Source organism: Gopherus flavomarginatus, chromosome 3, assembly GCF_025201925.1.
Source record: "Gopherus flavomarginatus isolate rGopFla2 chromosome 3, rGopFla2.mat.asm, whole genome shotgun sequence".
In the NCBI taxonomy this organism is placed as follows: domain Eukaryota; kingdom Metazoa; phylum Chordata; order Testudines; family Testudinidae; genus Gopherus; species Gopherus flavomarginatus.
The window spans coordinates 54,124,871-54,148,784 of record NC_066619.1 but is presented as its reverse complement, the minus strand read 5'-3'; the positions used below and the strand labels follow the sequence as shown (position 1 = coordinate 54,148,784).

The window sequence follows — 23,914 nt, the reverse complement described above, 5'->3', positions numbered from 1 at the left end:
AGTGCTGGTATTCTGGTGATGCATCAACATCTGGATTTCTGCAGTTGCACTTCTGTGTTTAGCAGATAAATTGTGGGGCTTGGGGAAAACATAAGTGACTGAATCCAAGTGCTGGATACATATTTTGCAGTGTTAATGTGCCAGTTTCCAACAGAGTCTGAATTTTCTAGTATAGCGAGCTGTTACATTTTTTTCTCGATTTAGACAGTAAGAGTGTTGGGGGTCAGACAGGATCCAGGTATCAGATACTTGTTTTTAGTGCTATCCGGCCAGGATGCAATAGGATCTCTCCTCCTCCCCCCCCAGTAAATTAGAAGCAATTAAACTTTTTTTCTATTTAAATTGTATGATTTGGGCCCTAAAGATGCCAAGATCTAGACGAATCCAGGTGCTAGATCTGGGTTTGTGTACTATTCATGTGCAGGGACAAAAAATAAATAAATAAATAAAATGGTGCAGTAGTAGCATCTAGGTTTCCACTCATTTCATGTCATGGAATTTGGCATAGTGAACCAGGTGAGGGACAACCATTGCATGGATCAAGCAGACAGGTTTTTGCAACGCTCATCCCACATGATACAGCAGCTATTTTTGGTGCCCTAGGACTAGCTAGACTGTTTTCTCTTTAGGGGGTTAAAATTAGGGCTTGGAGCCAAAATGTTGCCAGATCCAGGTTTTGTGACACTCATGCTGTGGCTCAGTGGGACTCCCCTTGTTGTAATAGTTGGGGCTTTGAGTTGTTCTCTGGTTTGATTGTACAGTTTGGGGCTTGGGGCCAAAACCCAGCAAGATCCAGTTAGATCCAGCTTTCCCATTCCCCTCTTATCTCACAGCTTCACTTACTTTCTTTTCCAGAAAAGAGCATCTTCCCATCTCTAGATGTAAAGGGGAAAGGGGCTTGGGGGAATAGAGAGACAAGTTGTGTGAAGTATCGTGTTTCGGAGGGTGTCAGGCACTCTCACTTGAGTAATCCCTTCCTGTGAAAAAAACTCTGTCAATTGCTCACTTTGTTTTTAACCTGGGGCGTGCATGTGGTGTGAGGGAAATTTTTAGCTGCTGAGGAGGGCAGGACATCGGGACACTCATAGAGAGGAGGACGTCAGGACAGATGTGAAGGGACAGTGCGCTGTATTGAGACGCCGCGGTGTTCCAGCCTCTCTGGGCACTCGTTCCTGGGGTTTGAATGCACGTTGGGCTGTAATTAACTCGTGGAGCCGTACTTAACTTGTGACGTGGTGCTTTTCTTTCCCTCTCGGTGAGAAAGTGGCTCCCTCTTCCCTGAATCAGGACCTCTGCCATCCAGAGTCACAAAGAGACATTCTGGACATATCCTGCACACACAAACTTAAGGTGAGCACCAAAAACTTGCTCTGCATTTTGTGTCCTCCGTTTCAAACTGCTGTGGAGTTTTGAGAGCATCTTAACTTTGGAGCTCTGGAAAAGGTAAAAACAAAACATTTTTTTTCGGGAGGAAAGACTTTCTTTCAGATGTATGGTATCCAGCAGGTAACGTCTCAAGGCATCAGCTATGATCGTGTCCTAACGGGATTTTGAAGAGCTCTAGTTTGGCAAAAGTGGGAGAGAGGGCTTGAAATTGGCTACCCTCCGTTTATCTGACTTTAAGTGCGCTGTGTTAGTAGATGAGATGAGAGATCATATTGCAACCGCAGATTCTGTTTGAAATATGAAAATGGCATAGTTTAGTCCACTGGTTTTCTCCTGTGAGACTATACATTTCACAGAGATTAATGTTTCCGAGAGGTAACTTCCCCATCTGTTAAAATCCTGTTAAAATAGTTTACAGGACTTGGGAAGGGGAGGATAGTGTGGGCTGAAAGAAAAGCTGAAGAGTTGTGAATGTGTTTGTCCCACCCATTGCTTTAGGAGTGATCGTATTAGATGGGGAAAGAATCTGGTATGATCCATCGTTGTTTCAACATATTTTGCCTATTGTCAACGGAAACTTGAGATAACATATAAATTACTAGTATCATCAAAGTTAAATCTCTGAGATTTATAGATGCTATAATAGCTATTTAGCTTCAAGAAGTGTTTATTTGTTTTTTATTGTTAAAAGTAGAAAACGCTCATTCCAAATGCTCCTCATGCCAAAATCAGAAGTGTTGGCTATGGATGGTTTAGATGCAAGTGTTTAGTTGGAATGAACTTGTGTAATGTGTTCGAATTAAGTTGTCATATTGCTTTACATTCCTTTGTCACTGGAAAAATACACAATACAGACATTGCAGTTAGGAATTTTCAGTGTGGAATGTATACATGGATGTGTATGTATGTATGACGTCATACAGTCAAACAAACTTTGAGGAGTTTCTTGAAAGTTAGCAGTACTTGAAGAAAAAAAAGGATCGTATGAATTAATTTCTTAAAGTTGAATGTAATATTGATTCACTACAAATGAACTTTACTAAAGTGTAATGAGTTTTTAATATTTATGCAGGCATGTTTCATTGAGTATAAGTATGAAGTTAGCAATACAATTTTCATTAGTTTTGTTAATGATAAGAGAAACTTGACATATGATATTTGAAAATGCAGATGCCAAAGAAGTGTAAGTGGTGAGGAGCCAAGTGCCACTGAGTTTTACTGGCTAAGGTTCTCACCCATATGTACAATCTTTTAATGTAAAAAAACTAATGTAATATTACATTTCAGATTAGCTATCCACCGAACTGACAATCATTACAAAAGGGGAAAATTGAGTTCAGTGGAGAACAACTGCTTTCTTAAGTGAAATAAATAATAAAGCCAATGCAGTAATCAAGACATTGCTGGTCTGCAATGAAAATGAGCCAAAAGGCCTGTCATCCTAATAAGAGCCCTGAATATCTGAGGAGTTTGAAAGGAGAAACACCATTTTGATATGAAGTGAAGCATTTAGCTACAGCAATTTTCTATTTCAGAGAAAAGACTGCCAGTATAATTCAAAAGTATTGCAGAGATTTGCACAGTAAAGAATCATTTCATTATATCCCTGCTGGGTTATTTCCTCTCACTTTCTTTTGGCAGGGATAACACAGCTAGTGCTTGTAAGAAGGGTCTAGGCTGGTACACCGAGTTGCGCTTATACAGGAATGGTTTCTGAAATTACAGATTTGAGAGGGTCCTAACGACATCCTTGTTGTTCTCTCTGTGTGTAATAAGGTGGGAAGGACATTTTCTGGCAGATTGGGAAGACTCCAGAGTCTCCAGAGTTAATGTAGAAATGTTACAGGAAAAGAGTGTAGGAGTCTCTAAGCATGGGCTTTGGAACCAAGAGAGCTGAATTCAAATCCTGCCTTGCTTTGTGCCCTTGATCAATCACTTAACCTCCCTACTCCTCTATAAAATGGGGAAAATAACATTGGTCCATCGTTTATGAAGTGCTTGGAGATCTTCAGGTGAAAAGTGAATACACAAGTGCAACGTGTTATTATTGGTATCATATCTTAGTCATATTGAGAGATATAGCAAGTAATGACAAGAACTAAGCGCTTTGGTCTGAATTAATATTTGTTTCTTTTTATATGCTTTTCTATTGAAGTGGTACATAAATTCTCATTAGATGTTGAAATACTGGGCACTTCATATATTGCATTTTTAAATGAGCAATTTGTCAATTAAATTTCCCAAAAAATTAAATGTAAATTTTGGAAAAAAATCTTTTTCAGATTACAAGCTTCTTCTGTTGCTTGTAAGGAATTATTAGACATTCTGGCTCCACTGTGAGTAACTGTAGAATACAGTCATGCACTTGAAAAGGTAGCTTGTAATTTGTAGGTAACAAAATGTTCTTTGGGGTAAAAATGTCTGAATATATTTAGGATTTCAATCAATGGCATTTGAGGAGGATTAGAGGAAACAGCTGGCTAAACAAATATTAGGTATAGGGTGGATGCAATGGTATAAATTAATAATGCTGTTCTTTATTTAGTCTATGAATGGGAGGTTTTGTGAAGATAAGATGACTTAAACATGGTCACTGTGTGCCACCTAGTGGATGTTTCAAATTGTGCTTTCACTACAGTATCATCTTCTATTTTTTTAACTTTCCACACATCTGTAACTAATCTAGTGCATTACTTAACAATAACAAGTCAACTTTATTTAGTTTTAGCATGAGGCACCAGCTAACTGTGTGTGTGTGTGTATGTGTGTGTGTGTGTGTGTGTGTGTAAGAGAGAGAGAGAGAGAGAGGAGGGGGGAGAGAGAGAGAGTGAGAGAGAGAAATATTAGTTGGTTGCAGTAAAGATCAGTTTAATTCCAGTTTAACATAATTTGACACCAATAGAGCTTTAGCTGTTTCCAAGGGGTAATTAAATCATGCAGTAACTAATACTCACAGCTCGCATATAGTCTGGCATTTACTGTATTTTAAGCATATATTAAAGAAGTGAAGTGTTTAGGGGTTTTGTACTAATATTCCAACAGGAAGGGATAAAGATCAGCAGTAAGTGTTTCAAAGGTACCTCCAGCAGTGCTTCCAAAAACTTCTTTACGAAGCAGAATGTGGTGCTAATAAAAATATTTTTTGGCACTAAATATTTCTTTCCTTGCCAGCAATAGGCAATGAAAATATTTGACCATTTCCCCAGAAAAGGGTCCTCAGCCTCTCCCCCTTCCTTTTTCTGATTCTCCCCCCATCTTGTTCCTCTCTGTTCCTCAGCCTCTTCCTAATGTTCTTTCCTTCCCTTGGACCTCCCCATCTCTTCTCTTCATTGGGGAAGGGGAATATGTTTCTTGGTCCACTGGTTTCCTCATTTAGTTACAGATCCTCAGGTGATGTAAATTATCATTGCTCCATGGAAGTTAATGGAGTGGTGAGAACTTACACCAGCTGAGAATCTGCTCCTCAGTCTGCACTTTGAGAGTGGACTTCCAGACCATGTCATCTTCTGGCTACCTGGCTACCCATAACCTGTTCTGGAACTCAAGTGGCAACCACTGAAACCTGGCCTATGGAGCCAACTAAAAGTCTCATTTCTGGGAAGTACAGCAAAGCACCCTCAAATTGTATTGGCTCAAATAAGTATTGAGACTACTCAATAAATATCTTGTGGCATCAAGCCTTGTACACTTCAGCCACCCCTGACTTTTGTCATAAACTGAATAGTAAAGAAAATGGCAATGCTGACACAATATAGAATAAACTGTCCTTTTCATTCACAGAGCTTCAAAACAGGTTATTTGTTTCTCTGTAATTATCATGACAGAGTGGAAATCTTGAACATGATCAGTTGCTCTGAAAACAAACATTTAAAAGAAATATTAAGAAATCACAGAACAGTAATCTGTTTGAAGCCTCCACTGGGTGCTTTGAAAAGTTTTTTCAAGAGCTGTAGTAAGTAGGCTGTTAACATGACGCCTGAGCTCATGGCTGAAGCCAGGGGGAAATTTGCTCTACCACAGATCAGGTGAAGTTTACCAATTTAAGTTGGAGAAGATAAAATGGTTCATCAGAAAATGTGCTAATTGATTTGATTGCATGCTTCGTAGGTGGAGTAGATAGATTTAAAATTTTTATTGAGAACAGCTGGAACCACGACTAGGAATCAAACCCGAATTGAAGTAAAGAGAATCCTTGTTAGGCCATAAAGTCTGTCCCACAGTGAAGCTTTTTTACTAATGGCACATTACCTCACCGTCATTCTTCTGCAGCAGTGCGCATCAGATGTAATGACAGAATCTACATCATTAATCATGTGATAGAATGGAAATAAAATCACTGGAACAGAAAATTGTTACTGGATATGTACCTCTTGCTTGGAAAAAAAATGTCATCTTGACATTTATCTAATAGCAAGAGACCATTATCTTGCAATAGCATTCCATTAACAGTATCTCTTAATTATTTTAAAGGCTTACAGGATACAAGGAACATATGGGCAGTGGAGACAGGTTAGATTAGAGATGTGTTTGGCAGAAATCCGAGTAGCAGAAAACAAATGCTTTGATGGAGAAGAGAGAAGAATTATTTAGTGATGGTTCAAATTTAGGGTTGATCATTTTCAGCCCACATTTTTACAAGCAAGGTGATGGATGTATTAAAGAAGGCTTTCCATTTTTAGCGTTATGTTATTTTACCAATATTGTATTTCTTGGTGAGTTATCAAATCAGCTAAACTGTATCAAATAAAGCCTAATTCACGATACTGAATTATAATATCTATAAAAGATTTATAATATATTTTCTTTACTCTCTGTGGTGCCTTACACATGGTAATACCATATATATGTGTATATTACCATGTCTGAGGCACCATAAAGGATAAAGAATATATATATAGGGGGAGGGGATGTGCGCCTTCAAGTGCACTCTCTTTTGGAATGTGTAATTTTTTCATCAGATCCTGATGATAGAAAATCTATTATTTTAAATTTCAGGCTGTTGCTGGTCTTTGGTTTTCAGCACATTGGCTATTACTTTAAATTGTTTTTTAACTGGCATCTCCCTTATTTCCATGGTTGGTGGCAAGCACTCCTTGTCACTGTTTTGGAGCCCATCTCCATGAAAGCCATGGCACAATGCAGCTTCATTCACTTAGGGCCAGATCCTACAAACCACCATATGAGTAGCTTTGCTGCCATGAGGACTCAATTGATGTTAATGGGAACTCTAATGGGATTTAAAGGAGGCTACCCATGTGAATAAAGTTGCCTGCATAAGTGTTTGTAGGATTTTGGTCCTTTATTCACAAATTGGATGAACGAAAAGAAACATGTACAACTCCAGTCCTGCAAACATTTACATATGCAAAACTGTATGTACATTAGTAACTCCATTGACTTCTATACAGCTGCTTTTGTGAGTAAAGTTATGCATGTGTTCAAAGGTTTGCGGGACTAGGGCCTAAAATGGTTATATCTGTAATCAATGAATATATATGCTTAAGACGTGAATTGACTTTACTTAGGCTGGCAGAATGAGAAAATACTGAAAGGCTAAATTGCTGGAAGCTACAGAAAAATTGAAAATGAATAATTGTTCAGCTATTAATAATTAAGAAAATCTAACTCTTACTGAAGTCTTGCACACATGTTCTGTACTTTACTTCCCAGAATATCAATGTCAAGGTTAATTTTACAACAAAATATCTGCATAATTCAGTAAATGAAATACAAATCCATATAATATTTAAAACATTTAGAATAAGAAAATATTTAAAGATACATTCCAAAGTTGTTGGTGTCTATAGTAACATAAATGTGAACATATAATAACATTCAACCCAAAATAAAGTTTTAAAAGTGGCATATCAGAAAGAATAATTCAGCCAGGCAGTGTAATTATTAGACAAATTCCAATTGCTTCTTACTCTAGCTACAGCTACACTATTTATTTGTTTGTAACACCATATCATTACTGTACTGCCACCTTGTGGCAGCAACACAACATTGCAAACAACTTATTCCAGCATTTTCACGTTACAGGTATAGGACATACAATAGAGAAGTTTCATGTTTTAAATTTACTGTACAAGAAGACAAACTAATGAATATATAATTGTTCTTCTTACATCAAATGTGCTTCAAAATTTCTAGAAATCTGGAGCATGTCAAGTTTTGCCTACTCATAGAAACGTAACTACTGCATATCCTTGATAATATCATTTTCTTCTTTATTCTTACAAACGATTGCTCCTAACTGGATTTCATTTTGCACTGACTAGTCAGACAGATTTTTTTTTACTAACCTACTGTTGTGTGTTGCTTTTGGAGCACTGTATTACTGAAAATAAAACTTTATTTATGTGGGTACATGTTTGTGTGTGTGTGCATGACACACACATATATAAGCTCTCCTACTACTCTAATGTATTCTGGAGACTGGGTGGGCACTTCAGTAACAAAGAAATGATGGGAGGGAGAGGAAGAATGCAGAGGTGTCCTAAGGCCACCTTTCAGTTCCTTTCTAGATTTTATTGATAACATTATATCATTACAGTATTTATTAAAACCATGTAGACTGATTTCCATCTGGTCAGAGTGGGTCAAGTTCTGTTCATACTTACGTTGGTTTAAATCCAGAGTAATTCCACTGACATCAGTTTAATTTCTTCAGAGTTGCATCAAAGTGAGAACATATATAGGTTCTCTGTATATTCAGAAACCACTGATGCAGCCATATTAAAAATTAGTGTGAACCAGGAGTGAAAGGTGTACCTTCAGACATGAAAATGCATGGAGAGGACCATCAACAGGATAGTAAAATATCTGCACATGAGGCCAAACATCTCCCTTTACCACCAGTAGTTGCACCATCAGTTGGTATTTTACCAAATAAAATTAATCATGTTGACCATTTCTTTAATTCCCTGTTCATAATTGAATACCTATTTAAAACACAACAGTCAGTAATTCTTCCTAGTCCATTGTATTTGCCTATGGGAAAAGATGCCATAGCCTCATAACATAGTGAGCTCCATTTTGATTTACATCTTGTATGGCTTTGCAGATAGTTTTGTCCACTAAGTGTCACTTTCATTCTTGATATTTTTAATGTGCAATTTATCCGGGGAATTCCCCCTCCACCCACCTCAACTCAGCTGTTGCATATGCTTTTCAATGAATTCCTGGTTTTTACACTTTTTTTCCCCCCAGATGAGTTAACTGAAGTACAACAGGTTAGAGTTTTAAAAGCAGCCTCTCTACTCTAGTTGAACTTGAATTTGAACTTTCATGTGGATTAACAGCATACCAATTTAGAAAGATGTAATCAGACATCTGATTGGTTGGGGGAAATTTTCAGAGGCACAAAAGGCAGTTAGGAGTAGGGAGACAATTCCTTTTGAAAATCGATGCGAATTTAACACCTCACACATCTGTGCCTTTGAAAAATCTGCCCCTCCCTCAATCTGCATGCTATAATATGAGTTTTTACATGTTCAGATTTCCAGGGTTTTAGAAGTAGCCTAACAATTTCAGAAGACTTCCACAGGCTCATACACTGAGTGGCTCCTCCAGGAAAGGGTTGCTATTTGTTGTCTGTACCCATTTAACTACATGATCTTCTCAGCTACATTTCAGCTCCCATTTGACTCCAAAATAACAAACACTAATCCAAATAAATGTACCCAAAGAGCTTTTCTTTTTATCTCATATTGAAATTCTGAGATGACATGAAAAAGGAATCTTTGACTATTCTTTTCACTGCATTCAAGGATTCATCACAGGAAACAGGTTGATAGAAAGCTTAGAGTTACTATACTTCAGAAAGGATAAATATCAGCAAAAATGTAGAGGTAATTAGGAGATAATGCCACTTGAATAGAGCATTGACACAGGATAATTTTCTCGTGCTATCAGAGGAATAGCTATACAATTTATGGAGAATATTGTGAATGTCAAAACAAAGCAGAGACATTTATTTGCAAGCCAGAGGACATTGATCCTGTCAAATTGTTTGGTGATAGTGACTTTTATTTTTGGTACACCAGATGATTTATGCAGATGCTGTTGTTTTATCTGAGGGATGTTGGGACAGTACTGCACCACTACTGAATAGCTTCATTTTGTTTGACTTTCACCCTTCTCCTGGCACTATAGCATAGAAATATGTCTACTTCCTTCTGGCTGATTGTGGGTTTGGGCAAATCTATATATAGTTCTGTGGACAGAGTGTACAAAAAATCTATCTCAGAAATACCCTATCCACTTTGCTAAAAGTGCCATTCAGTGACTCATCTTTTATTACACAGGAAACTGTCAGTGAATCTGCAATTTACATATTTTATACACGCTCTGTCAGTCATTTTTATTTCTATGATCACTATACAGTTTTATAGGGTGTCGCACATATAAAAAGATAATAAAAACTGCATGAAAGCAGCAGCCTGCTCATGAGGCAAAACCTTTTGAACACAAACAACAGCTGAAAGGAGGGTAGCTGTGTGGCTGGCAGGGGCCAATTCAGTTCCCAACCTAAGTTTAGCCTCAGAGCTGCTCTAAATTATGTCAGTTTGCAGTAGTCCTCATTCCAGAGCTCTGGTTCTATCCCCTCCTGTCCCCATGCCACCATGGTCAGGAGGGTGTGGCATAGACAAAGCTACACTGGCTCTTCATGAATCAAGGATTCCTTCATGTCCAGTTAGAGGAAGTTTACAGTCCTTTTCTACTGCTCCAGGTCTGTAGCATGAGCAATAATCTAGCCCTACTATTGTGATTAAGAGTTTGCAGAGTCAGGCCATAGCTGTATACTGTGCAATATACAAATATGTTTGAGCAAAATAGGTAAATTAAGGGGTCTCTTCAGCCCACAAATACTACTGATGTTGCTTCTTTTTCGGAGGTGGCACATCTCTTTTGCAAGTGGCCACTTATGACTTGCAGATTTGGACAAAATGAAGATAGCAATTCTGGTCTTATGCAGATGCATAAACACCTTGTATATGGGAATGATGATCATGGGGATGATATGGGGGATTTAAGCTGGCGTCACTATGGGGAGCAGCTGGCTCATATTTTATAAACATTAAAGTTTAAGTTTAGTGTAAAATACTGGGTCAGATTCTGCAGGAAGTGCAACAGGTTGTGTTGCCCACTCTTGCAATTTTCAAATCTAGTGTGTTTTTAGAGCCACAGCTTCTGGAGTCATACGATTGTATGAGAAGCTCAATTTCCATTTAAAATAAGCCTCTAGCCTTTATGCTTGCAGAAAAAAGCTTGAACACGTGAACCCTAAAGTTTAAAAAAACAGGAGACAAATAAATAAATAAGCCCTCAAAATTTATCATTTTTAAAATCTCATTATTTTTAGGTGATCTCATGATTTTTCAAAGCTTGGGGTTGTCAATTATAGAAGGGAGACTTTAAATTCCTACCGTAAAACTCTATTCTGCGTTATTTCCATATGTATCAATTGGGGAGTCATTAATTTTGGCTAAAATGGTGATGGGTACCTTCCTGATTGTTGGATATTCAACAGCCAGAGACAAGGAGGTGAGGGCAATATGAGATAATAGTAAATCTCTCAGACTAACAGCTCCTTTAATCTGGGGATTATCCTGAGGGAAAAAGAAAGGGTCATGCAACCAGAAGTTCAAAGTTTACCAACCACATCAAACCTTATGACTGGGGTCGATCTACAAAGAAGTGCTCCAAAGAGGAGGGAAATTGAAGCTACAAAACTCTCTTCCCCAAACAACACAACAGAGATGGGGAAAGAAAACTCCCCCTTTCTCAGGTATATATTTTTTTAAATGTTGCATAGTCCTAATCTCTAGTTTTAGCTATTTCCAGATAATCTCATTTTCATGACCTCTCTTCCCTAAGGCAGATCTTCTGTTACCCCTTCCCCATGCAGCTTTGAATTGTTTTTGACTTTGACTTTCAGTTCAGCTCCTCCCACTAAACAGAAAGCTATGGATACATCATGTTTGATTCCATGCAGAAAGCATCTTTTGTGTGCCATGTAATTTTTAACCACAAAATGGCAAGGCCCAACCACTTCACATGGGTGTATATTCCTGACCAGTGACTAAAGTAAGCCAAATAGAATTGACCCTTGCACCATTTTCTTCAATATGAAATAAAACAGCATAAGAATATGTCCAAAACCACGGGTGTACAAAGTAGATAAGTTAAGAGCAAGGTAGAGAGATCACTGCACAATTTAGTAAAATTTTCCATTTAATTGCTGGAGGAAATTATAGGATAATTACTAATCAAGAAACTTGAGTGATATTCCAGGCTCCATCACCTCGCTGCATATTAACTGTCTGCCACTGGGATTGAGAACTTCTCCATGCAGACTGTAGTGTCAGCAAAGGACTTGCAGGGAATCATTATTGCTATGGAGTTAACACCTTGCCATTTAAAAGTGGTAATTGTAGCTGCTATGCCAGCAGAGAGAATATAGAATAATATTAATTGGAAAGAGCACACGGGGATCTGTGAACAGACATTATTTATTTTCTTTTAATTAGTTTCCTTATCTATTAATTGTTCTGGGGAGGAAGAATAGCCCAACAGCTAAGTCATTAGCTTGGGACACTGGAAACCCAACCCCAAATCTCTGTTTAGCCATAGACTTCCTGTGTGCATAGGTGCCAACTTTCCCTGGCACCAGTTGGTGCTTGTGACCCTAGGCCCTGCCCAAACTCCACCCCTGCCCCGCCCATGCCCCACCCCCATTCCAACCCCTTCCCCAAAGTCCTTGAACCAACTCTGCCCCCTCCCTGCCCCTGTTGGACCCCTTCCTCAATCCCCACCCTGGCTCCACCTCTTCCCCGAGCATGCCGCGTTCCCCCTTCTCCCTCCTAGTGCTTGCCACAAGTGCTGGGAGTTAGTGGGGGAAAGTGGGCATGTGATGCGCTCAGAGGAGGAGGTGGGCTATGGTGGGGGGAAGCGGGGAGCTGCTGGTAGAACCCGCCAATTTTTCCCCGTGGGTACTCCAGCCCTGGAGCACCCACAAGTCGGCACCTATGCCTGTGTGACCTTGAGAAAGCCACGTAGGTCCTCATGGAAAGAGTTAGGGCCCTCAAAAAAGCCAGCATGCTGAACAGGGAGCTAGTAACCCATATACAGCCAGAATAATTGGTGTTGTGTGGTGAAATGCATGGAGTCTGAGTTATTAAATTCACCTCTCAGATGACAAAGCAAGAGGTGGGACCTAAGCCCTGCCCCACAAAGGGAATTTGATGCCCAACACCAGGCCTGAGGGAAATACCTTTCTCCACTTGGGCTTGGAATTGTGAACCCTCTTTTGGAGTTGGGCACCTAAGTGAGGTTAATGGGGTTTTGTTTATGGAAAACAGGGGCTGAGAAGGTGATGTTTCAGTGGTTATAACCTTATAAGAAGGGGTTGAAGCACTTACTCAGGATGTGTAGTATCCAGGTTCAAAGCCCAACACTGTCTGATATAGAGCAGAGACCCTCCCACGTAAGTGCCCTAACCACTGGGCTATGGAGTAGTCTGGGGTACGTGTCTCTCCAGCTGAATCTGTTCTATTTTGTATGAATAATTAAATATTCACTCGCACAATGAGCGCATTAGAATGACTTTGTAACCTGCTGGGAAATGGGAGACCCAGGTCCAATGAATGAGTGAGTGCTTAGGCCACTGGGCTCCTCTTCCAGCATCTTTTATATGGAGTTAAGTATGCCATGAACATGTCTACTGGATCAGGCCCCAAAAGGCAAGATAGGTGAGGACAGTTTATAGATCCTGTTGGGGTTCATGTGTGAATTAGGCAAAGAGCTGCTGGGTGTCAGGACTTCAGTGGCTCCACACATGCCCACACACCAAAATTTATACACCTGGGGGTCTTTATCAGTGTAAACTTAGGTGCTAAGGGACATTAGGCACCTGCAGGGTTAGGCAGCAGCTGAAAAGTGATTTTGTGAATGCCAGTGATGTCTACATGTTGGAGTTATGTACCTAACAGGGCAGTTAGGTGCCTAAGTCCCCTTTACAAACCCCACAATCTGTGCCAATGTCCCCCATATGCCAAATGGGGGTAATAGCACTTCCCTACCTCAGAGAGTGTTGTGAAAATAAATAAGTTAAAAATTATGAGCCACTCAGCAACTGTGGTAGTGAGGGGCCAGATAAGTACCTTAGTTAGATTGATACAGCACCCAGAAAGTTTGCTTTACCGTAAAAATAGGTCATGATCCCTGCCCCAGAAAACTTATAACTTAATTTTAGACCAAGTATAACAAATGACTGAGAGGAGAAGTAGAGAAAGGGCAAATAAGCTCACACTTATTCAGTTTAGTTGTGCACACATCTTAGCGGCCTAAGACATTGCTGTTTTAAAAAACAACAACATATGTAATAATGACAATAGTGAATTATTGTCCAATATAAACAATTCTATTCATCTTTTAAATACAGGGGACCTGAGCTGTCATCCTGGTTTGGGATCATTTTATGCCCACTTCATACTCACTTTGCATAGGAGTAAATGACTACACAAGGAGGAAGATAATCAGGGCCGGCTCCAGGTTTTCTGCCATCCCAAGCAGAGAAAAAAATAAAAAATAAAAGCTCATTGCTGGCATTCTTCGGCGGCAGTTCAGTGGCTGGTCCTTCGCTCCCTCTCTTCCTCTTCGGCAGCAGCTCAAAGAGGAAGAGAGGGACTGAGGGACCCGCAGCCGAATTCCTGCAGAAGACCCGGACAGGCTGCCCCAATAGTAGATGGACTGCTGCCTCTTTGTATTGGCTGCCCCAATAGCAGATGGATTGCTGCCTCTTTGTATTGGCTGCCCCAAACATCTGCTTCCTTAGCTGGTACCTGGAGCCTGCCCTGAAGACAGTGAAGAGTCAGGTCCAAAATGCTTGATGCATTCCACTGTTGTTCCATACAAAAAGACAATTCTGGCTCATATTTTGCTGAAAATGGTAATGTGATGAGTCAGTAACTTTCCACTGTTTACTTCTTCCAAGGTTAATACAGTGGCTTGAAAATTGTTACACAATTACAGTAGATTGCATATGCAAATGTCTTTCGGCTGGTGACTTGGAGGCCAATAATAGATCTTTCTGACCTAACTAGTTAATTTACAAATTAATCACTAAAGGGGGGAGATTCCTATATATTTTTGAAAATATTCAGAATGGATGAAATAAATGATTTCATTTTGATGAACACCAACTTCCCCTCTCAGGTCTGTACATTTTGCTCCCCATCCCAGCTCAATGGGTTACCATCATTGTTACTGGCACAGTGACAATAATTTTTACATCCTTGTACCAAAGGAAGGATTCAACCCTCTGGTGAGGTGATCTCCTCCCTGAAATGCCATCAGAGGAAGGCTGATTTAAACCAGAAGATGTGCTGACTCTCCCTGATGCCCTGGCTATATTCCCACTAGGATGACCAGACGGCAAGTGTGAAAAATCAGGGTGAGGGTGGAGGGTAATAGGAGTCTATATAAGAAAAAGATCCAAAAATCGGGACTGTCCCTATAAAATCGAGACATCTGGTCACCCTAATTGCCACCTCCATCAGCGTTGCCCACTTTTGTGGCAGCACTGGTTGGTTCCAAGCCCTCAGTGGAGCAGGACTTGTGGGTGAGATTGTGCCATCAGCCCTCTCTCAGGCAGACTTTCCTCCTTTGGCATAAAGTGTAGCTGGTCTGAGTGATTAATGTAGGCCCAAATCCTGGCAATCAGCACAAGATCAGAACACCAAGATTTGCTCTGGTGATTTGCCCAGGAACATGAGGAAGGAAATTCTCCCTACTGGTCCATGCAGTATTCTCTTAAGGCACAGCAGCCCCCATTCTACCTGCATCCCCACTGCCCTCGGTTGCAGTGGCTTATGCATCACCAGGATGCAGATGTGTGCATAAATTACACACATGTATATATAGATATATTCATATGCATGAGTACTTGATAGAGCAGGGTGGGCAAACTGCAGCCTGCAGGCTGTTTCCAGCCCAGCATATGTTTTTATCCGGCCTCAAGCTCCTGCCGGGAAGCGGGGTCAGGTGCATTGCCTCACTCCGCCTGCCTGGCGCTCCGCAGCCCCTGACTCACAATTCCCTTGATGAGCACCATCTTCCAGCACGCAGAGCCACACTGCACAGGTGAGACTTCACTGCTCTGTTTCCAGGATCAGAACCCTGCCCCTATGCAGCAACCTCCGTCCCCACGTGGCAGTGTGCCCAATCCTCTCCCAGTCTCCTACAGACCCCGCCCTCGAGAGCCTCGAATCTGCCATGGGGCACACCTGTCTCAGCGAGGGCTCCTCCATCCGTGGCAATGCCTGGTACGGTCACCTTGGTGTCACTGCTGGCAGGGCCCCTGGGAGTCCCCGGTACCGCCCCTGTAGATCCCACCCCCCACATTCCACACCCCATGAGTCCCTCCTCCCCACACCTTGGTAAGATCCCTTATAGAGTCCCCCTCCCCCACCACTCGATAGAGTTCCCCTCCCTCACCAGGCATTCATGGCTTGTCATACAATTTCCATACTCAGGTGCTGTCCTCAGGCCAAAAAGTTTGCCCACCTCTGTGACTGAGCCATATATATTATAGTACGTTGCAAGATAACGTTACTGGATGCTTCAAAAACATGTAAGGAAAGCCCTGTGTCCTATGCATCTCATTAGACCTAAAATATATGGCCTGAGCTCCGGAATTATGTGGCATTATCCCTTCAACTCCTCCAGTCATGACTACCTACCCAGTCCAGTTCAGCCCAATCAATACAATGTCTCTTGCTTTACTTACTTCATTTGATATTCAGTTTAATCTCTTTTATTCTGTGTCCATATGTTCTGGAATTTTGTGTGCTGGACTTTTTGTTTTGCAATACATGACTGAACTGTAGAAGTTGCCAGGGGAGAAACTGGTGTTTTTGACATAGGTTAGGGAACAGCTAAGGCTTTTGGCACCCAGGAGGGCATGAGAGGTATTTTGGGGTTTTGGTAATCAGGAAGGATAAGTGGTTGCTTGAACTATACTTATAATTATCTAGTAACAGAATGAAGAAGCTTGAGGACAACAAAAGTCCAAAAGGAGTAAATAGAGTAACAGTTTAATCCAGGATAGAACCATTTACATCATATTTAGACGTTCAATTAAAAGATACTGGATTGGACTTTTGTTTGTTCTTTTGGGATCTGCTTCTGTTTACTCTATGGTACAATAAGTATCTACAAACAGCTGAATTGAAGATGTAAATCCTTCCACTACAGACCTACACCTTATGTTCTCTATTTTCCTGGCTAAAGGAATCAGAGATTATTCATATGGAACAGTGTTATGGTACAGATATACCCAACAAGTATATCCTATAATAGGGAAATCACAAAATGTACCTTCGGTTTTTATTGCTTCTGAACTCAGAGCAAATAATGAAAATCAGTGCTGCAATTGAGATACTATGAATAGGCCCTGAAAATATGGGTATATAAGAGAAATACTGCCAACCTATGACTGTGCTAGTATAATTTTTCCAGTAAAGTCTAATTTAGGACATTCAAATAGATGTGTTTACAGTAGTGGACTTGGGTGTAAGTGTTTTGCTTACGGCACATTTAAAAGGTATCATTTAAGGATAATTCCATGGAAAAATCCCTCAGGAAATGTGACTGCAAGTCCTTTTATAGTAAAAATTAACATAAATTCCCTCTTCTCACAATCTCTGCCATTACAGCCATCTGTCTCCACCCTACACCCACAGTATGTTATTAAGTGTAAGGTGTGATGCATAGCTGCAATTCTTTCTTTGCTTCCCAGGAAGCAATTGGTCACAACACCCTATTGCCATCCCTCTCTTTCCCTGCACTGGATCAGTTCTGGTGGCTAGTGATTTGTAGGTATGGGAGCAAGGATTCAACTCCTATTTGCCCATTTACATAAAGAGAGAAGTAGCAGCAGCCCTGCAAAGCCATCTCCTCTTCCTGCACCTGGAGTCTTATTTGCCCCTACAACTTTATGTATAAACCTGGATTACAATCTATATCTAAGAAACTTTGCTGCTTTGTAGTAGTAATATTTAAACATGCAGGGCTACAGTATGAGTGAGGAACTCCCCCATCCCCTTCTAGGGTTGCCAGGTGTCTGGTTTTTGAGTGGAACGCTCGGTGAAAAAGGGACCCAGGCAGCTTCGGTCAGCACTGCTGACGAGGCCATTATAAGTCTGGTTCCCAGGGCTGGCAGGCTCCCTACCTGGCTCTGTGTGGCTCCCTGGAAGTGGCGATATATCCCTGAGCTCCTAGGCAGAGGCACGGCCAGGGGGATGCTGCATGCTTCCCTTGCCCTGAGCTCCGGTTCCGCAGCTCCCATGGGCGGGGAACCATGGCCACCTGGCTGCGCCTCCTCCTAGGAGATGAGGGACATGTCGTAGCTTCCGGGGAGCCCTGCGACATAATCATTGCCCAGAGCCTGCACCCCAAAACCTCTCCCGCACCCTAAACCTCACCTATATTGTGTCCTATTCAAGTAAATTCCTGATAAAGATACCAGTGTTTGAATGCATGAAAAGAACTTGTGCCCAGTACAATGTGATCTTCCAACGATTCTTTAAAAATACAAATGTACTTTAATTAATGCTGGTGTGTGTGTATGTGTGTGTGTGTTTTAACATATATGCTTTTAAAACTAGTAGGTTTTAATTAGAGTGGTGGCCTGATTTTTAGAAATAGAGTTCTATTGTCTGCATAATTTCCAGTGAGAATAGAGTATTGTAAAGCCCATCTAATATTTCAGTGCTTTTCTGTTATCTCCACTTTGAGGCACATTGAAGAAATTTTACAATAAGATTCGATCTTTAAGTGGATCAAAGGAGGAGGGTTTTCTTTAAAAAAAATCTGTCACTGAAAGATTATTATTGTGATGAAGCTAATTAAACTATTTTGTTTTAACCTTCCACTAATTTCGGTTAAATTTGCTTTTAGTATTATTTTGATATATAACAACCTATGGACTTTACTCAGACTAAAATTTACAACCACTGCCTGCCCTGAGTGAATCACATACCATATATGCGCACAAGACCAACCTAATTCAGAAATAGATTAGGTCATTGTGCAAGGACAAAGGATGATGTGGAGGAGTGGAAGCTTTGCACCTTGGTGTTGCAGAGCTGCTTAAGGGACTGAAATAGTCCAGTGGATGAGCTCCTCAATCCCGGTGTGCAGCGCATTGCAACTAGTTAGGCCGCGTCTACATAGGAACACTTTATCGGTATAATATACCAGCTAAGAGCTCCCATTGTGAACAAAACTGTCATTCTGGAACCATTCTCTCCCCTGGTCCATTAGGGCTGCGTAGGCTAGGAGAGTTAATTAATTTTTAGGGCAGAAATACACCTCTACCTCGATATAATGCGACCCAATATAACACGAATTTGGATATAATGCAGTAAAGCAGCGCTCCGGGGGTGGGGCTGCGCACTCTGGTGGATCAAAGCAAGTTCGATATAACGCGGTTTCACCTATAACGCAGTAAGATTTTTTTGGCTCCTGAGGACAGCATTATATCAAGGTAGAGGTGTAACCGTTTATGGTCCTGGTGGAAAGGAGAGAGACAGACTGCAATTAATTAATTCTTGCGGAATTAAAAAAAAAAAATCTTGTAGAACATACAGTTGGATGGGTGCAGGGGGGACGGGGTCATCTCATTCCAGTGATTAGAAAGAAGATAAAGAGGTCATGAGGGGGCACATCTACACTAGAAAGTTTTGCTGGTATAACTATACCAGTTAAGGGTGTGATTTTTTTGTGCCAGTGTAGCTATGTTGGCAAAAGCCCTAGTGTAGATACACTTATACTACTATAACCCCCAAGGAGATTACCTAGATTCCTGGGGTTCTGTCTGCTGGCAACTCAGGGGGAGCCAAGGCAAACTCAGTCTGCTAATAGAGAGTGAGATGCCCCTCCCAGGGAGTTCAGGAAAGGGGAGAAGTCATTTTTGAGTCGTCTGGAGCCAGCCAGGGCAAGGGCAGGACTGGTTGTGTGGGGAGCTAGTGAGTCCCAGGCCTGCATGCAGGGTTCCCCCTGAAAACTGGCCTTTAGGAATCTCAAAGCAAGATCCCTCAGCTGGGCTTTTCCTTCTCCACTGATGATTTCCAGTTTGTAGAGTTTTGCTGGGAAACTTCCCCAGTCAAACTGAGTTATCCCTCCAGGTCCCTAGGGGAGACCAGTCACCACACGGTCAGCTCTGCACTGTCTGCTAGTTCAGGGCTGCTGCCTGCTGTGTGTGTATCTGGATGCTGGGCTAAGTGACTACGGTTTGGATTTTAGTACAGTTGTGTAACCTGCACCTTGAGCCCTGCACCCAAAGGTGAAAGTAAGTAGGTATGGTCCGGTACGGTGTACCGGCAAGAGCCAGTACGCCATGCCGGACTGCATCGACTTCCATGGCGGGGATTGAAAGGTCTGCGGGCAGCCCAGAGCCCTGTAAATCCCGGCCGCAGCTGGGATTTAAAGGGCTCAGAGCTCCCCGCCACTGCAGGCAGCCCAGAGCCCTTTCAATCCCGGCTGTGGCTGGGATTTAAAGGGCTCAGAGCTCCCCGCCGCTGCGGGCAGCCCAGAGCCCTTTGAATCCTGGCTGCGGTTCCGGTGGCTGGGCCAGGGCTGGGATTTAAAGGACTCAGAGCTCCCCGCTGCTGCGCAGCCCAGAACTCTTTGAATCCCAGCCACGGCTCTGGCGGCCAGGCTGGGGCCAGGATTTAAAGGGCTCCAGGCTTCCCTCAGCGGCAGGAGCTCTGGGCCCTTTAAATTCCTGCCCAGCCCCGCAAAGCTCGGGGTTCCCCGTGGCGGCCAGAGCCCCAGGCCCTTTAATTTGCCCCTGAGCCCCAGGGGACTCCCAGCCACCTCTGCAGCTGGGAGCCCCTGGTTGATTTAAAGGCTCTGGGTCTCCCAGCCACAGCTGGTTCCCCAGGGCCTTTAAATCTTGAGAGCCATGCCTCTTCTGAATGAGGTCATGACCCCCTCAGGACTCCGGCAGTACCGGTAAGTCCTGTAAGTTACTTTCACCCTGCCTGCACCCCTTTGTAGTGAGGGGAAATCCTGGGACCAAAGCAGCCTGATTCCTGCTTGAAGAGGATCCGTGCCAGCAGAAATCAGCCCCTCTGCAGTGACTGAGGAGTCTAGTTATCTCTGAACCTGAGGATTATTCATGGAGTTTGTGAGTGCACCATCTTTTAGTTGGTCAACCAGGGAATTTGTTTTGGGGACCCCCTGCTCCCTGAACTGTTTCCTCAAGCCATGGAGTAAGGGTTTGGGGATTTTATAACCTGCTGCATATTAAACCTGTGGAAGGATTTACCACCTTTTCCCACTTGTGAGTCCTTTGGGCTGTACTGAACCCAGTCAGCCATGCTGCTAAACCACTGCAGAGAATTTTGTGGTCATAGGTCATCAAGGACCCCAACAAAGTACCCATAGCAATGGGACACTACTCTTACACTTGCTATCTCAAGTCACGTGACCGGGGAAAGTCACAGGTATTAGCAGCATGCACACCGGTGACCTAAAATAGTGTTTTCTCTGTTATGTATATGTGTTTCCTGTTTAATATAATTATTGTGTTTATGTTATTTCTTGGAAGTCTCCAACTATCTGGAAAGTAAGTGAGGATTACCTTGGGTTAGAGTTTTCCTCTCAAGCTGCCCTGGTGACCCTGTCAGGAAGGAGTGAGGGGGGTGGAGGCACCGCCAAATAAATTCATAGGAAAAAATAAAGAAGATACACCCTGCTGAGTGAGTGGTGGGATGCAGAAGAATCCAGGCCTGTCCATCAAAACTTGTAAGCATATTGGCATTAAAGAAGGTAACCAGGTGGAGAAGGGGCTCTACACTAGCAAAAGCACTCTTTTGCACAGCTTGTTTCATTTGCTAAACTGGTATATACTATCCTGGCATAAACACTTTTTGTCAGGATAACAGCATCTTGAGGCAATTGAGCCCTGTACCGGGGTGGCAGGCCGGGAGAACAACTGAGTGGGGAAACAGCCGCAACTACGGCCATGCCCCAAACGGACTCAGCTGGCCCTATAAAGGGACTGCTGGGCGAAAGCAGTTTGTCTCTCTCTGTTTGTAGAGGGAGATGGGCCTGACTTCAGGGAGCTAGAGACAGGGTACCTGAGTGAAGCAGGGCTGGAGAAAGGCAGAGGAGCTGGGGAGCTCTAGCCTGGTAAGCTCCAGGCTGCGGCCTAGCAGAAGGCAAATAGGTACTGGGGGTTGCAGAGGGCAGCCCAGGGGTAGGCAAAGGCAGCAGGTCCAAACCCAACCTTGTCAGTGATGAGTAGGCTGATACTACAGTCTGCCCCAGGGCGTGGGGCTAGACAATGACTGGCAGTAGCTGTATACTGAGGTGAGGTGGGGATAGTGGGTGAGGGTTCCCTGGGGAAGGGAGACCCTAAGACTGAGGGGTTACTGCCAGGAGGCAGTGCCCCAGATAACAGGGCACTGGCTCCGGGAGGGAAGTGGGGGCCAGCGGTAAGGTGGATCACCAGCCTGCAGGGGGCACTCCAGGATGCTCGAGGAGCTAATCCCTGAGACGACCAGCAGGAGGTGCTGCAGGGGTGAGTCCCGCACTCTTACAAGCCCATACTGGTAAATCTATACCAACAAACCTTTTCTACTGTAGATTAGACTTTATTAGATATGAGTGGTTAGATGAGGCCCTGAAACATAAACCCTTGTATCAGAGGCCTGGTAGGAGGCCTAAGGCCTGAACTAAAGTAATGGTCAAGACTTTGTTAACCTAAAGCAAAGTTAAGCTATGAGCAAGAGGCAGGCCCTGCTCAGAGTCTGGCAAGGGGAGGGCTGATGTTGCAAAAACGCATACCTAAAAGGTACTGGACACGAGAGATATAAACATATGCCAGAGTGGTACCAGAACACTCCAATACTAGCACATTGCACACAGACAACAAGGGACCAGCTGACCCATCCTAAAGACAGAGGCAAAAGGGTAATATGATGGATGGGGTTGTTTTGATCGAACCAACATGTACAAGGTGATAGGCGGCACCTTACTACATAGAAAGGTTGCACGTTAATACATCAGGAGTGATGTGTAACTTGTTTGTACCTGTGTATAAGAATGCACCTCTGGGGGGTTGTCTTTGTCTGGCCTAGGGGGCAGTGGTAAATCCTGCCACTGACTGAGCTGATCCATTGTCAGGGAGCACGTAAGTACTAGCAGAACTGTAGACATCTGATCCGGGGAGCTAGAGACTGTGTTTTGTTTGGCAATAAACCTGACCGGGTGCCTTCAGACCTTATCGGAGTCTGTGGTCCTTGGTGTTTCTCTCGGGGTCTGCTATGCTAGTTATCTGCACAGAGCTGGGGCAGCACGCAGAGGAAACATACACTTGCAGCCAACTGTTATCAACATTGGATAGAGCAGAACACCACACTAGAGACACTTGATGACAATGAGTACTACCTTCCCGTCTGTTGTAGGGGAAGCACTGTTGGGCATGAATGTCATGAGTTCCTTCCCGCCTCCAATAATTTAAGGGGATTGGTATAAGGAGATCTTCAGACCGACAGTCTCCTGCACTCCCTGCTGCTTGGTTCCTTAAAAGCTCTTCCCTATCTGAATGGCACTCAGCCAACCAGAAAAGAACTGTTCCACCCCACCACCCAAACCACATACCTTAGAGACACTACAGCTGCTGTAGTGTTGTAGAGTAGACAATTATAGTGACAGAAGTAGTGTTTCCTTCACAGTAGTAAATCCACCCCCTTGAGAGATGGTAAATAGGTCAATGGAAAAGGTCCATAGCTGCTTATATGGTTGGGGTTAGATCGACCTATCTATGTTGCACAGGGCATGACATTTTTCACAGCTCTGAGCAATGAGGCTAGGTCAACCTAAGTTTAGGTGTAGGCCAGGCCGAGACCAGAAAATTGGGCTGGACTGAATCTTCTCATTTGGCTTCTGGGATTAGGAAATAAAATTGTTCCTTCCCCGTAAGACTGAAATCATCATTAAGAGGCAGACTATGGAGCAGCCTCCATTGCTCTGTAGCTCATATGGCTCATGAAACTTCCACAAGATAGCAGCTGCTGAAGTAAAATTTTGGGATGGATATAGTCCTATATCTTTGTGGTTTTCATTTTTCCAGTGTATTATCATAGGCTCAAACCCTAAGACTGATTTATATAAGCAGTAAGGAGAATGATAGCCCTTTTATGCCTCTTAATACAGCTCTGCACTGGGTTGATTAATCCTAAGGATAGTCAATGTTAATGCATAAGCGTCATGGGGAAAATTGCATCTGTTCCATAGCTGGGAATTGTGGACAAGTTTAGGGGACAGAAAATGGATACAAACATAGGTGGAGGGTAAATAGGTGGACTCCAGGGAGATTACTAATGAACCCAGGAAACAGAATAACACATACTACCTCCTCAGCCACCCTGGAATCTGCATGACACGTGAAAAAAGCTTAGGCTTTTTGGAAGAGACATGAGTTTTTCCTGCTAGACGGCTCGGGGTCTCA

General features: G+C 42.6%; 1 protein-coding gene across 2 annotated transcripts in view; it reads left to right on the top strand.

The window, feature by feature from the left end:
- Positions 1 to 1,152: 1,152 nt before the first annotated feature.
- HAPLN1 (hyaluronan and proteoglycan link protein 1) overlaps positions 1,153 to 23,914 on the top strand; it is a 102,403-nt gene continuing 79,641 nt past the window's right edge. The window contains exon 1 of one of the 2 annotated variants that reach the window (XM_050944847.1): positions 1,153 to 1,350. The gene's annotated coding sequence lies outside the window, so the exon portion shown is untranslated. The other variant, XM_050944845.1, reaches the window with a different exon arrangement.